General features: G+C 42.1%; 1 long non-coding RNA gene across 1 annotated transcript in view; it reads right to left on the minus strand.

Moving 5' to 3' along the window:
- LOC101687919 overlaps window positions 1-1624 on the minus strand; it is a 55816-nt gene extending 54192 nt beyond the window's left edge. Inside the window, exon 1 of the long non-coding RNA XR_198456.3 lies at window positions 1472-1624. This is a non-coding gene — a long non-coding RNA (uncharacterized LOC101687919). The remainder of the gene's footprint in view (window positions 1-1471) is intronic.
- Window positions 1625-16509: the final 14885 nt, after the last annotated feature.

Here is a 16509-nt window from a genome sequence, read left to right on the forward strand (position 1 = left end):
GGTGGAGACTGGGGGCTGGGGCAGCTGATTAAGAAATCACCAGAGGCAACTCAAAGGGGAAAAAAAGAAAAGAACACTCCCTAAGGGACACCACAGGAAACCAGCATAAGCTCACTGCCTTTGGATTTGTTCCTTTGCAGTGGTTGCTGGGTGCAAGCGTCAGGCCTGCTGCCCGTGTCCTTTTCTCCAGCTTCCATCTATCTCCCCCACCAGCTGGTGTTTCCCTTCACTCCCTTTCCTCCCACCCAAGGTACAGGAGGACCTCATTCCATTTAGAGAACTCCTAGTGTTTCCTGGCGGCCTGCGATGATTCATTTTTACTCCCTTGAATCTTCACCATGGCCAGAGCATTGTTTTCCATATCCTTCCCATCCCCCAGGAGAGAACAAAAGGCCACATTTGGTCTTCTGGCTGGAGGCTATGCTACATAGACCATGATATCCCACACCTTGGGCTGAGGGTTCCTCCAGCTCCCTTAAATTTCACAAAACATTTTGAGATAAACTCTTAACAGTAGGATACATTCAATTTCCGGCCAAAGCAATATATTATGTGATTCATCTGTTCCCTAATATTTCCAGTCATCATCATGAAATCTGGTCTCTACCCCTGATGTAAACCCTTGTGTTTATAAGAAGTAACCTAAGTAACCTACCACATTTTCAGAGTTGAAATCTGCTTCCTGTCCCATGAGTTTGTAAACTCAGCAAGACAAAATTTTCTGTTGCAAATCAGCCCTACTTGAGAAGTTGATATGGTTGAAGCAAGTTCTAAATAAGACAGTTTTGAATAAAAACTCCATCTTCACACTGCTACCCCAAACTATGGCCAGATCAGTGGGACCTTGAGTTGTATTTTATTTCAACTTCATGATTCCAGATGGAGCCACAATCATGTTAGCATAATCGAAGGATTAAAAAGTGACCCAAGTCATCCAGAATGAGATTTGCAACAGAGGACAAATCAGATGCCCAGAATCACAGAAAGTTTGCAGCAGACAGACTTTAGCCAGCATTGACCCTCTCTTCACAGATGAGAAAACTGAAGTCCGAAGAGAGTTACATTTTGCCCAAGGTAAGAGAGGTAGTAAGTTGAAACCCGGTTCAAAACCAAGTTTACCACCAAAGACTCAAAATCCATTCTCTCACTCATGTCAAATCTGTAGTGTCCTCCTAGCTGGTACTCTTCTCGTCCCTTCTACCTATCCCCCATACTGCCACCTCCCACAGCTACCTTCTCCACAGCTCGCCTCTAATCATGTCTCTTCTGGCCGAAAACTGCCCCATCATTCCGGACTGTTCCACTGACATTTCAGTGGTATCGCACCCTGCATGGCTGTGCCCTTCCCAGGCCACATGGAAAAGTATTTACTCCTCCAGCAAGCGCAGGGCTTACCTGCATCCTTTCCCATGCAATTTTCTCTGCCCGGAAGATTCTTCCCCTTTATCTTTAACAGACAAGATCCTCTTACCTTTTAGAGGTTCAGTTCGGATGCCACATACTCCACAAATCTTTCATTAATGCTGCGAAGTGAAACTTCTTTCTCTCCTCTGGCTCCCTGCTCTTTATAGTTCAGAGCTCCATGTTATACATATCACATTCCATCTGGTGTAACACTGGAGTTAATTATGAACATTCTGCTTTTTCCCACTAAACTAGACATTCCTTTAAGTCAAAGACCAGATCTTATTTACAGCCCCAGCGGAGAGATTTCTCACAGTGAACATAAAAAATGTTTTTTATTAATTTGTGTTGAAACTGACTATCTTTAGAGCCCAACAGCATTTAATGTAGACATGCTCTTCTAAAGAGCTGAAATTAAGTATTTTATGTTTCTATCCTTGATGTTCTCAAGTATAAGGAGGATATACTTGGAAAATCAAGTAACTTTGAATAAAAATAAGAAGGATTTCTTGAATAAAAATAAGAAGGATTCTTTCTCCTTTCCTAGAAGAGATCATGCTCAGCCAAAAGTTCAACTAAACATATGTTTATTGAACACTTCGTAACAGTTGTCAATCATCTATGTCTGCTAGTAAAGAAAGTTACAAAAGACTAATAGCCTTAGAAAAGACCTTGCAACTTCAGACTATACCAAATCTCTATCAATGCAACCTTGGACAAATCACTTAATCCCTATTCATCTTCCTCAGCCTTAAAAAGGGCCATTCATAAAAGGTGGGCCCCTTCATGGACATGGATGCCACCCATCCTGCAACAAGGTTGTGGACCAATTCTGCAAACATATATGGTATGAATTAAAGCAGGGATTCTCAAAGTGTTGTCCCGTGACCAGAAATATCTACTGGGAATTTGATTAAAATACACATTCTCAAGCTATGCTCCGAATGACCTGAATCAGAAACACTAGTTCCTTGGTCTGTTGAGTGCTGAGGTCTGCTGCTTCCTCTTCTCCAAGTGGACAGTGGTACTGGACCTGTGGGTGGGTGGGTGGGGGGGTGCTGCCTGGGGTAGTTCCTCTCCATCCCATCAGCTCATTGTACAGGCAGTCTAGAGGGACCTTTTATTTCCCTTTTAAACAATTCTGCTTACAAGAGGCGCCACACACCGGGAACACCTGGCCTATTTTCCTGGTAGACCTAAGCTTCTGAGGCTCGGTGGACAAATGTTATGAAACTACTCTGAAAACTGAGAGAAACCATACAAATGTAAATATTGTTCAAGTTGCCCAGTCTTTAGTCATATAAAGGAGGAAAACAATAAACAGAAGAATAAACTCCTCTGCTTCTAGAAAAATCTTCATTCTGACTGTACACATAGCTTCCCTCCCTTGATTTTACTCTGCTGTCTGTTTATACTTGGAACAAAACTATACCAAATGGCTAGAGCGAAGATACAGCAATTTAAATGGATGCCCAGACATTGGTTGGCTCAGTTGGTACAGCACGAGACCTTTAATCTTGGGGTTGTGAGTTTGAGCCCATGCTTGGTTTAGAGATTACTTAAGAATAAAAATCTCTAACAAATAAAAAAACAGAAACAAAAAAATAAAAGGAAGCCCAGTACCCCACTACCAGTTAGTTATCAGGCTACTTTTCTTACTTGGCAGAGATTAAAAACTCTAGTGCCCTCTTGAGGCTTCAAAGAAAAGTACCACAATCTCTGAATATGAAGCAAATAGGATTTTCTCCCTATTCCCACAATTCCGAGTCACTTGAATAAAGAATCAGAACTGTTTGCGTGTAGTTTGGACCTGCCTCCTACCTCACCCAAGAGTCCCACTCTCTTCAGTCCTGCCTATGGGTATGATACATTTGGTCTTTCTCAAATGCAGAATTGACTGGCCTCTTTCATTTCTCCCCTCCCTCCTCTAACAAACTGCCTGTGGAGAACTACTTTCCAGAGTAAGTAGTGTAATGAGGCAGCAAACAACCCTGAGTCATAAAGCCAGGGTTTTTGTTAGGCTCTGGCTAGCTGCTCTCTGACTAAGGGTAAATCCCATCTTGACCTCATTTTCCTTAGGGTATTTGAGCAGGCTGTGCTGGTATTTGAGTGTGTGATATTTATAAATGACAAAATATTTACAGTGTAAGGCGAAAGAATCATACTGCTGATAGCAAAGCCTAGTAAAATTATCTTGGCCAAGGTATTTTGTTTTCTAAAGAGGAAAGTTTGTAGACAGAGAAGGAAGCCAAGTTTCTCTGTAGTAATTAAATGACAGGGAACAAATCAAGATATACAATCCCTTGAATGTCTATTCAAAACATAGTAGAGTTTGTGGTTATTGGTTATCAGAGTCTTATATGCCTGCTTCTATATTCAGTCTGTTTGTGCTCTATTGTTTAGGTTGAAGCATGTCAAAAAAATCCAGCCTCACCCAGAGAAGTAACTGGAAAAGGAAGAGGTATTTCAACAGCTTCTCTGATTACTTGTGGCTCTTTCTTTCTTTCTTTTAAATTTTGTTAATGAATTAATTTATTTATTTTTAGTAATCTCTATACCCAACCTGGGGCTCAAACTCACACACCCAAGATCAAGAATCACATGTTCTTCTGACTGAGCCAGCCAAGCATTCTGCATGGCTCTTGATCTCTTATACTTCACCTAACTGTCGAATGTTAGTTTCTTAAAGATTAGTAACAATGTAGAATCTCACACCATATCAATGAAATTTTTTGTACTGTTACATTGAAATCCACTGAGCTATCTTGCACTTTGAATAGACCTTTTACCATACATGAGGTAATACAGTGATTTGCTAAGTTATACAGATCTCCAAATTTGGGGTACATTTAATTATGCAATATAAACCATCAAATTCATTAGTATCGCCACCATCATCAAATTAAACAGAAAAGTCTTCAGATATGGAGAACCCGTGAAACTCACTGTGACAGATGCAAGTTTTCTGGATTTCTAATTTTCACTTGAAAGCTCAAATTTTATCACAAATACTGGCACAAATACTGTTAGTTGTAGTCCTTAAAGGAATACACTTTATTTCTGAGAAAATATCTGCCAAATATTGAAGTTTGAAAAACCATAATTTGTTTGCCAGACCTTTTAATTATTATTATTTTTTTAAAGTAAAAATGGTGTTACCAAAAAAAGGGACTCCTCTTCAGGCTGCATGAGCATTTTTCTTCAAGATGATCATTCTACTTTGAAATGCAACAAGACTGTTTTATGTGTACTCCTATTTTGTCACACTGAATATTAAAAGAACATTAATTCGAGGGTCAACATTTGATAAAATTAATAATTTCACTGCTTGATTAAGGCCATTCTTAGGTAGAATTCCTCCCCTTCCCCCTTTTGCAAATGTGTGATGATGAAGAATCCACTAACTACTAAGAGCTTGGTGCCAGTATTTTGAGTCATGATATTGGTGTGAAAATAGTTTGACTTCATATCTTCCCTGAAAAGGTCTCAGTGACCCCCAGGAATCTGGGAACCACACCTTGAGAATCATTGCTCAACCTTCCTGCTTCAAAGATAGCACGGTAATTTCCTCTAAAACCTCCCTTGAGGGAGTTAGCCTGAAACAGAGCATACATAGACAGAAAGCTGGAAAAGAACTAGGGAGGCCAATATTCCAATGCTCAAGGAGTTTTCTGAGGAGAACTTTTATCTTCTTCTGCCCCCTGGTGGTCAACCATCAGTACAACAGTCGGTCGCCCTCCGGACTATCCTATGGAAAGGAGAATGGTTTCCTCCTTGCTGTGGCTGGGACAATATTTCACAGCCATACTTCACGCATTCACATCTAGGTCCAAGTGTATTTGATCCTTTAGTGCCTAAAGCCCAGGAGAATACATTGCCATCCTTATAAAGGCTGAGGATAGGAACTCTGGTGAAAATAACTGGTCTAGTTAACTCTCAGAGGACTGACCCCTGCCATCCCTTTTCTCCCAGTGACCCCAGGGACTAGCTACCTGTATCTGTGAAAACCTTTGCTACCTTTCCATTGAGGAAAAAACTGGTTCTAGAGCCTTCCCTCTTATTTTCTCTTATTCCTCATATTCTCTGCCCAAAGTAAGTTTAAAAAAAAAAAAAAAAGGGATTCTAAGTGTTTTCCTACGTGGTAATAAAGGGGAGGCTGACCCAGGATTAAAAAAGCTGTCCTATGTGCCTCATTCTGTTTTCAGTGAGATCTCATGGAGAAAGACCAAAATCCTCACACAGATATTCTTTTACCTACCCTCTTCACACTTAATGGCGAATTGGCAGATGTAGATATTTGAGAGAAACCTGAAGACCAAGGTTACCAGAGGTGTCCATGGTTACCAGGTGTTGGTGCCTGGGTGGTGCCTGGGTGGAGACCTGAGGTAAAATGAGGTACTGGGGAGAACTCGAAGCAGGACCTGGGAGGACCACAGACAAAGAGAGCAGCAGAGTCCTTGGGTTTCACCCTGTCCTCATCCCTCTGTCTTCCCCTCTTGCTAAACTATCTGTGCTGAGGTGAGAGCTGAAGAAAACCACCTCCAGGGCCAAGGAAAGAGAAGATGGGGAGAGAGAAAAGGGAAGACACTCCATGGGGTTGGGATGGGAAGTAGGGGCAGGAAGAGGGAAGCCATGTGTTTCTGGTCTCCAGGGGCCCGGGAAGCTGGGTTACTCATAGGTAACTAGGGTGTCAAGCTGAAGGCAAGCTGGAGAACATGAGTAACAAACTACAAGGGTGGAGATGGAAGTTCAGAACTCTGCGAGGCTGAGCTGAGAGAGGATGGAGCAGATAAGACGTGAGAGCTGTACAGCAATTCAGTAATGTGGCAAGACACAATATCAATGCACAGAAATCAGTTGCTTTTCTATATACGAACAATGTAACTGTAGAAAGAGAAATTAGAGAATAAATTCCATTTACAATAGCACCAAAACCCCAATAGCATCAAAACCCTTATGGGTTACCACCTAACCAGAGTGGTAAAGGATCTGTACTCTAGAAACTACAGAATATTTTAAAAAGAAATGGAAGAAGGCACAAAAAGATGGAAAAACATTCCATGCTTATGGATTGGAAGAATAAATATTGTGAAAATGTCTATGCTGCCCAGAGCAATCTATACTTTCAACACCATCCTTCATTTTTCAAAGAGCCAGAACAAACAACTCTAAAAATTGTATGGAACCAGAAAAGATCCTGAATTGCCAAGGAAATGTTGAAAAAGAAAAACAAAGCCGGAGACATCACATTGCCTGATCAAGCTATATTATAAAGCTGCTATCACCAAGAGAGCATGATACTGGCACAAAATAAACAGACACAGAGATCAATGGAACAGAACAGAGAGCCCATAAATAGACCCTCAACTGTATGCTCAACAAATCTTTGACAAATCAGGAAAAAATATCCAATGGCGGGGCGGTGGGGGGGAAGTGTTTCTCCAATAAATGGTGCTAGGAAAATTGGGCAGCTATATATGGAAGAATGAAACTTGACCATTCTCTTACACCATATGCAAAGAAAAACTCTAAATGGATGAAAGACCTCAGTGTAAGACAGGAATCCATCAAAATCCTAGAGGAGAACATAAGAAGTAACATTTTTGACACTGGCCACAGCAACTTCTTGCAAAACATATCTCCAAAGGCAAGGGAAACAAAAGCAAAAATGAACTTTTGGGATTTCATTAAGATAAAAAGCTTCTGCACAGCAAAGGAAACAGTTAACAAAACTAAGAAGCAGCCCATGGAATGGAACAAGATATTTGCAAATGACCCTACAGATAAAGGGCTGATATCCAAGATCTATAAAGAACTTATCAAACTCAAACCCAAAAATCAAATAGTCCATTAAGAAATGGTCAGAGGACATGAACAGACACTTGCCCGAAGAAGACATACAAATGGCTAACAGACACGTGAAAAAATGTTCACCATCATTAGTCATCAGGGAAATTAAAATCAAAATCACATTGAGATACCACCTTACACCAGTTAGAATCGCAAAAATTAACAAGGCAGGAAAGAACAAATGTTGGAGAGGATGTAGAGAAAGGGGAACCCTCTTACACTGTTGGTGGGAATGCAAGTTGGTACAGCCACTTTGGAAAACAGTATGGAAGTTCCTCAAAAAGTTAAAAATAGAGCTACCCTATGACCAAGAAATTGTTCTAAAGGGTATTTACCCCAAAGATACAAATGTAGTGAAAAGAAGGGGCACAAGCACCCCGATGTTCATAGCAGCAATTTCCACAATAGCCAAAGGGTGGAAGGAGCTGAGATGCCCTTCAACAGACAAATGGATAAAGAAGATGTGGTTCATATATACCACAGAATATTACTCAGCCATCAGAAAAGATGAATACCCACCATTTGCATCAACATGGATGGAATTGGAGGGGATTATGCTGAGTGAAATAAGTCAAGCAGAGAAGACAATTATTATGTGGTTTCACTCCTATGTGGAACATAAGGAATAGCACAGAGGACATTAGGGGAAGGAAGGGAACACTGAAGAAGAGAAAATCAGAGAGGGAGTTGAGCCCTGAGAGACTATTGACTCTGGGAAACAATCTCAGGGTTTCAGAGGGGAGATGATGGGGGGATGGGTAGCCCAGTGATGGATATTAAGGGTACATGTTATAAAGAGCACTGAGTGTTAGAAGCAAATAATGAATCATGGAACTACATCAAAAACTAATGATGTACTGTATGGTGACTGACATAATTTAAAAAAAAGAAGTGAGAGCCAACTGGAGTCCTTTGTCCAAATCTCTAATCCATATCCCAGAAAGGAAATTCTTCACATTTGTGCTAATACCAAAGGCAGGGGTGGGATTGAGGCAATCCCAAATCCTTCCTATACTCTTCAGTGCCCAGCTCCTTTTGGGCCCTGCATATTCCCCCACTGTCTCTCCTGGCTCCAGACTACCTGGACATGCTCTAGCAAACAACTGATTCTTCCCCCAATAAGTTGTGTTATCGCTAGTTTTCCAGACTGGCTTCCACTGCTCCACAGTCTCGTACTCATCCCTCAGATGCCATCTGAGATGTCCTGACTGTGGGAGACAGGGCCACACACTCCCACTGCACACCACACCTACCCCTAGTTTCACACTCACAGCTTTATGCTGCATATCCTGTTGCTCTGCCTCCGCCAAACTGGCAGCATTGCGAGGCTGGGATTGCCCAGATTCCTGTTGTCTTCCTGTTCCCAGCACAGTGTTTGAAGATGGCAAGGCCCACAGTGAAAACCTAGAGTGCTCTAGGATCCAGTTTGACTGTGAATTCTCGGATCACTTGAGCACACATACTTCTGAGGAATTCTCATGCTTGAAGGCATAGCTCAACAGCTCCCCCTCCTTGAAGTCTTCCTTCCCTGAGGTACCCTTTCCCACTAGTACTTTCTCCTTTCTCTGTGGCTAGAGCCCATTATTTGTGCTGGTGGTAGCATATATCTAACTGGCCTGCAAGAGATGTGGTTCATTGTATGTGAATTTTCCCCACTGGAGGTCAACCTACTCAAAGGCAAAGGACCCTCCCAGCCTTATTCTCTCCTGGTTTACCTTGCATAGAAGTCACTGTAAACTATGCACTAATTTCATGTTTTTCTCTTGGAAACAAGGACTTTGTTGTGACTGACAGGTTGGACTTGAATGATGTAATATAAAGTACCACTTCCAGTTACAATTCTCAAAAAGGATTTGACCTTAAAAAAAATTAAAGTGAATTTTGCTAAATTAACCTGCTTACTCATTGGCTTTCATCATGATGTCAAAGATGTGTTCAAATGGAAAGCATTTTTACCTCAAGGTGAAGAGGAGGCTTGCTATAGTAGAAAACTCTCAGATATACAATCAAACTTGAGTTTAAATCCTACCTCTGCTCCTTATTCTTTAAACAAGTTATTTAACCTGATAATTGTTGTCAGGCAGAGAGAAAGATTAGGTACTGGAATTATTATTATTATTATTATATTTGTAAGCAGTGAGCAGACAAAAATATTAAATAAGTAATAAAATATGAAACTGAAGTATACCCAGAACTCAGGGATATATAACTATATTTGGAGTCCTCTTTCAATGACAAAGATGGAAAGTGAATTCAAATAGGATAAGCAGAAAAGAGAACTATTTAGTCACAAGTCAGGAGCCTCTGGTGTGTATCCAGTTTCAGGGACATATGGATCCAGAAATTCAAATAATCTCGCAGCTCTGTCTCGCTCTCCATGCCTCCTTGAGCAAGCTCTCTCCATAGTGCGGGTAAAAGGATTGTCAACAGTCCAGCTGCTCACCCCATGAATTTAGCAAATCCAGAGGGAAACAGTAATGAGTCCCTGTGGCCTGGGATGAGGAGGCACCACGTCAGAACCGCATGGCCTAGGGTAGGGCCATTGCCCGAAGCAAAGTTGGGTGCTTTTACCAGGGGAAGAGAGCATATAATGCATAGGCAAACCCAAGAGATGCATACTAAAACCAGTCTGAATTAATTACTTTTCAGTTGTTCTTTTTTTTTTTTAAGGCATGCCCGGAATGTTCTACCATCTTATCTTCAAAGACTTGGAGATAATCAACTTCCTGATGCTTTTCAAATATAGAACTACTGGTAAAAATTACTGACATTTGTTGAATTTACTACGTGCTAAATGCTTTCATAGATTATCTCCTTTTGTCCTCCCCACTCCCCAGTGGGGAAGGCACTGTTATCTCCTTGATTCAGATGCAGACAGAGGCACAGAAAAGTCATTGCCCATGGGGTGGAGACAGAACTCTGACCCTGGAATTCCCATGCAGGAGCTTGCCTGCCTGCAACACCTGCACGTGAGTGCTTGTTACACCATCTGTAACTTACTGCACTAGTTCAATACCCCCTGGTCTCCAGCATCCAGCAGTTACTGAGCAGAGCAGATATTATGTTATTAACAGTAACAGAGATAGTGCAAGTGAGGGTGAACTACTTTTTGTCATGTCCCCTCCTATGATTGTAAAACGGCACTGATGTCATGCATGTTGTTGGGTGGTCCAAGACTTAAATGAGGAGATATTTATTTACAAAGCTGCTGCTGCTGTTATCCTTGTCAGGCTACTCAATTGTGTTTGCATCCAGCTTTCCTGGAGATGGAGCACCTGGATAAACAGGGTGTCTGCGTGCACCGAATCCCCACAGACACATGGATTCATGATAAGAGGGACACCCCAACATCTGGTCTTCCTTTTTTGTTTCCACAGAGGAGTTTCTCCACAGCCAGGGTGCTCCAGCAGATGCCCGATGGGTGTTCCTGAAGGACCAGACCCAAGGGTCAGGAAGTCCAATCTAGCTTAAATAAATGTGCGAGCTGTGTTCTTTGCCCCTGCAGCCTTCTGGAGCTGGTCAATGCAGGTCAGAAGCTATAGGTGAAATCTGAAAGAAAGCTCCTACCCTCACGGCCATTCCCATCTCTGCTATCTCCCTCACACTGCTGGAAATTGTATCCATTTGCGGTTTCAGTCAGCAAGGAAGACAACTAGACAAGCGGAGTTAGCTACATCTGGGAGCAGCACCTAGAAGCTGTCTAGGTCAAGGATTCTTAAGTTCTTCTGACAGTCTGGGGATGTCTCTGGACCCCTTCTCTGAATAATATTTTTAAATGCATGTTTTAAAACAAATTACTAAGGAAACCAATGATATTGAAATATAGTTATTAAAGTAATTTAAAAAAAATTGTGGTACAATATATGTCCCTCTTTATTTACTCATAGCTACCATCATGTCAAAATCCTGATGAGAGTATGATCTTTAAAGATGTCTGCAACAACTGTAATGTGCTCTGAAAATATCTGTGTCTCCCATGGTGCAAGAGTCAGAGGCACGGCTGTTGCTCAGCTGGAGTTTGTTGCCTATGTTCCTAATGGAAGGAAATGCCTGATTTCAGCTTGAGGTCACTGAAAAGAAGTATTTTTTTTTTTTCCTTATTCAAGATCAATGACCTCTGAATTCTTCTCTCCAAAGAGTCCAGCTCCTTAGGCTAAAAACAAGCAAACAAAAACCACTTGCTCTAAGAGCTTAAATTAAGAATTTACTGCAAGAGGAGCACCTGGGTGGCTAATTTGGTTAAGCATCTACCTTGGGCTCAGGTCATGGTCCCAGGGTCCTGGGATTGTGCCCTGCGTGGGTCTCCCTGCTCAGCAGGAAGTCTGCTTCTCCCTCCCCCTGTGCCTGCTAATTCCCCTGCTTGTGCTCTCTCTATCAAATAAATAAAATCTTGAAGAAAAAGAATTTACTATAAGAAACTGATGTTAAGAACACGGATAGAAAAGGATGGAAGAGGGAGAAACCTTGAGATAGTGGTCTTACATTTTTGAATGTCTAAGAAATCTGGAAAGCTTACTGATGATGTAGGCTCTACTCCCACAGATTCTGGTTCAGCAGGTCTGGGGGAGGGGTCTGGGATTTCTCCCAAGGTGCCATAGCTAGTAAATGGCTCTGCTGAAGTTAGAACCCAGGTCTATCTCCCCCTAGAGCCATGGACTCTGTACCCTCAATCTACTCCATGGCTATCTGGAGATAAGAGCTGGGTCAGGATACCGCCAAGGAATTAACATCAGGGATATCCAGGAAATTGTACAAGGCACAGCTCATGTCAGATCCAGGCTTTGAATTCATGCTGCACCACCAGAGGGCCATATAATGGAAGACTGAAGACCTGGCAATTTTATGGGCTACTTTACGGCTGACCGGGCTCCATCTCCTACTACCACCTCCCCAAAGATCAAACAGTTGTCCTTTGACCCTCTGGCAAGTAGCCCAGCTCTTCCTGGTCCCATTTGCCCTGCCTCAGAGAAAAAGAGACGTGAGTCTTCGCTCCGAACACTACAGTTCTGCTTGTACCCATTGCTTGCTCCTGTTGGAATGGGCAGAAAGGACAACACATATCAAACATCTGAAAATGTCCCCTGTTAACAGAGCCATCTAGTTTCTCCGAGTTTCCATCTGTTGAATTGAAAGCTCAAAGAACAGCAGAATGTTCTCATAGGCAGCATTCCCATGCCTTGCTGGGCGTACTTTAGGACACAATTAGTAAGCTGTGATAGAAACGAAAGCACCTTCCTCATGGAGTCCCAAGGCGGGGAATTCAGAGGCCACTGCCAGTGGGGAGTTCAACTCCCCTCCTTTCATTTCTGGGGCCTTGCAAGACCTGAGAGACCAACCCTCAATTCCCCCCATACCTCCTCTGATTCGACCCTGGGCTTTCAGTCTCTGATTGCTCCTTACACAATTTACATCAGGAGTTGGCAATCTTTCAGGAATCTCATTCCAAGCATTCATTCATCATTCCATTATGGAAACAAGAGTGCAGTTGCCAATCCTCTGCCTGAGGCAAAAGGGCCTGAGACCATAACTAGAGCCACCAAAGATCCACTATTCTCTCTTAGATCTTCTACATCTCCTGACAAGAGAAAGCAAATTTTTTCCAAGTCCCTTCCTTGAAGGGAGAAGCTTCCCCAGACCTTGTATCATGTAAGTCTCAAAATCATATATTGAACTGTTATTGATAAACACCAAGATTACCTGTTAGACCCCCTTAGATGTCATCTCCTCTCGACAGCACGCTGCTTTTTTTCCAATCGAGGTATAATTAGCATGTAACATTCTAGTAGTTTCAGGCGAACAACACAATGATCTGTTAGTTGTGTATGTTACCAAATGATCACCACAGTAAGTCTAGGTAACATGGTCACCACATGTAGTTTCAGTTTTGTGTTCTTATAATGAGGACTTTTAAGATCTATGCTCTTAGCAACTTTCAAGTACAAAACAGAATCGTCAACTTTAGTCATCATGTTATACATATGTTTCTAGGACTTAGTTATCTTATAACTGGAAGTTTGTACCTTTTGACCCCCTTCACTATTTTGTCCACCCCCAGTCTCCTGCCTCTGGAAACCACCAATCTGTTCTATCTATGAGCTTTGTTTGTTTTGTTTTGTTTTTAGATTCCATGTATAAGTGAGATTATATGGTACTTCTCTTTCTCTGTCAGACTTATTTCACTTAGCATAATGCCCTGAAGGTCCATCCATGTTGTCCAAATGGCAAGATTGCCTCCTTTTTGTGACTAAATAATATTTTTTTTGGCTAAATAATATTCTATTTTAATATGATACATATATATGCCACATATATTCATATAATATATATATGTTACCTGTTTTTCATCCCTTCATCTGTCAGTGGACACAGGTTGCTCCATGTCTTGGATATGATAAATAATGCTGCAACCAGCTTCTTAAAAGTAATAAATTCTTGCTGCCGCCACCCCCTCATAAACCTCTCACTTCTTGCCCCACCCCCTCATAAACCTCTCACTTCATGCCCCACGCCCTCATAAACCCCTCACTTTGTCCCTCACAATCTGGCTCTGCTCCTATCACAACAAACTGGATGGTCCTCTACAGTCTACACCTCTGATTCCTGCAGAATTTGGCATGTTTGGCCCTACTTCTTGAGGGTCTTAGGTTCCCACACTCAGCCCTGCCCTGGTTCAAATCCTGCCTGTTGGTCTGGGTGGCTCAGTGGGTTAAGTCACTGCCTTCGGCTCATGATCTCAGGGTCCTAGGATCGAGTCCTGCATCGGGCTCTCTGCTCAGCAGGGAGCCTGCTTCCCTCTCTCTCTCTCTCTCTCTGCTAGCCTGCCTGCCTACTTGTGATCTCTCTTTGTCAAATAAATAAATAAAATCTTAAAAAAAAAAAAATTCCTGCCTGTCTAGGGCTGCCCCATCTTCTCTGTAGGCTCCTCCTCCCTCTCCTATCTACCCTGGGGGGGATTGTCCTGTTTCAGTCCTGGCTCCTTTGCTTCATTGATTTCTGCATCTCACAGCCCTGTTGGAGAAGAGAGCCTTTCCTTCAGAATCACCCTCTTTGCCCAGAAGTTATGCCTGGCCCTGGGGAACTAATGGTGGCCTGAATCGCTCAGGAAATGTTGCTCTTGGGACACTCTGCAGATGCGTTATCAGGCTTCGGGGGGCACTGTGTCATTTCCATGGCAGGAATCTATCTAGCAACTCTTAAACAAGTGGCCTTTCAGTGTCCTCTGGATTTGCTGCTCTTCCCACCCAGAACCGTGCTATTTTGCCACCTTTAGGGATATCTCCTACCTCCCTGACTTTCCTCCCACTCATATATTCTGTAGAGTGGAAAGAATAATGAAATTCAGGCTAGGAACTCTGGGCTTAGTTCTGGATCCATCACAAACTGTCTCCCTAGGCCTCAGTTTCTCATCAGTGAAGTAAAAGGTGGGTCTAGGTCATCTCTGAGACCCTTCAACATATGCCAAGGAGGCCTCATTGACTCACCACTTTAGAAATGGGAAGATATCAGGGCAGACCTCCAGCAGCTTTCGATCAAAGGATAATGGAATTTTGAGACTGATGGTCTTCAATAGAGGAGACTGTAATTTGGGAAAATCCACCTATTTGGGGACATGAAAGCTCTATAAGCACTTAGAAACAGATTCTAACCTTAACTAAAAGTGCTATGGAATCTACAGAAAAGCCTTCCTTTAGCTTGTCAGCAGTAGTGTACTGGTGAAAGCTGCAGGAACAGCTGAGCAAACATAATTACAATAACTTCTAAAGTTTGCAAGACTATCATATAAGAAGGAAACAGCCCACACCCCTGGGGTGTCTGTGGGTAATATCTGTGCCTAAGAATTTATACTGGATTATAATAAAGAACAACTGTGGTTTCAGAGCTTTTGCCAGTTCTTTGTATTTTTTCCCAATAAAGCTGTAAAACAAATAATTCCTTGTTTAGCTGAGCCAAGAGTGAATTCTTCTATATGCAAAGTCAGGACACAGGTCATTTGGAATGGTGGGATAGAGCTCCAGGCCCTCACATGAACTGGGGAGTAGTCCTCAGGTAACTGGGGAGGAAGATGGAGGGAGCAGTTCAAGTGACATCCAGAAGAGAGTAAGTAGGACCAAAGGAAAATTTCCTGGAACTGAGGCAGTAGATCAATTTTCAAAAAATGTTTACATAGTAATGCCAGTTGTTTCCTTCATTGAGATGCAATTAACCTACACCACCTTCTTATTTCTGACAATGTCTATAGCGGGCAACATCTGTTGTCAATGGAATTTGGGGAAATGAAGAGAAAAGAGTGATTCCCAGTTGAAATTGAGTGGGCCCATAGAAAAGACAACAGCTACAGAAGGGTTTGTTACAAACAAGGGATGGGGGAGATGAGGGTGCCAAAAAAAAGATGAGAATGAAGATACAGAAGAGAGAAAAGTGGTGGGAAAAGTTCCTGAGAAGTTACAGGAATTGGAGCCCATGGTATGAAAGGCAGTACTCTCCTTGACCGGGAGGAAGGACCCTCTCTTTCCCTACACCCTGTCTCAGCAGTTGGCACTACCAATCTGAATCCATCCCTATTTCCAAGCCTCCATATTTGGCACCCTATCTGGGCACACCATTTTTCCGACTTTTCTATTATTATCTGCCTGTCATGTCCTAGTCTCTCAAAGACTATTTTGCCATGCTTCACATGATGTCAGTCAGCTAAAACATAAAGTATCCTAAGACATACTGTCCAATATGCTACTTGCTACATGTGGGTATGGAACACTTGGCAGTGTGGCTAGTCTGAATTGAGGTGTGCTGTTAAGTGTGAAATGAATACCAAATTGTGAGGCTTTGGTATGAAAAAGTATAAAATAACTCATTAGTTAAATATTGATTAGTGTTGAAATGATAATGTTTTGAATATGCAGGTTTAAATAAACTATATTATTTAAGATTAATTTCACACATTTCTTTATCCTTTTTAAAATGTACCCCCTAGGGGAGCCTGGGTGGCTAAGTTGGTTAAGCGACTGCCTTTGGCTCAGGTCATGATCCCAGGGTCCTGGGATTGAGTCCCTCATCGGGCTCCCTGCTCAGCAGGGAGTCTACTTCTCCCTTTGACCCTCCACTTCTTGTGCTCTCTCTCTCTCTCATTCTTTCTCTCTCAAATAAATAAAATCTTTAAAAAAAAGGAAAGGAAATCTCTTTTTTTTTTTAAATAAAAGATAAAATGTACCCCCCGAAAATTTAAATTATATTGCTTACATTATATTTCTACCAGAA

The sequence above is a fragment of the Mustela putorius genome, unplaced genomic scaffold (genome assembly GCF_011764305.1).
Source record: "Mustela putorius furo isolate JIRA1106 unplaced genomic scaffold, ASM1176430v1.1 tig00000129_pilon_pilon_pilon, whole genome shotgun sequence".
Classification (NCBI taxonomy): Eukaryota; Metazoa; Chordata; class Mammalia; order Carnivora; family Mustelidae; genus Mustela; species Mustela putorius.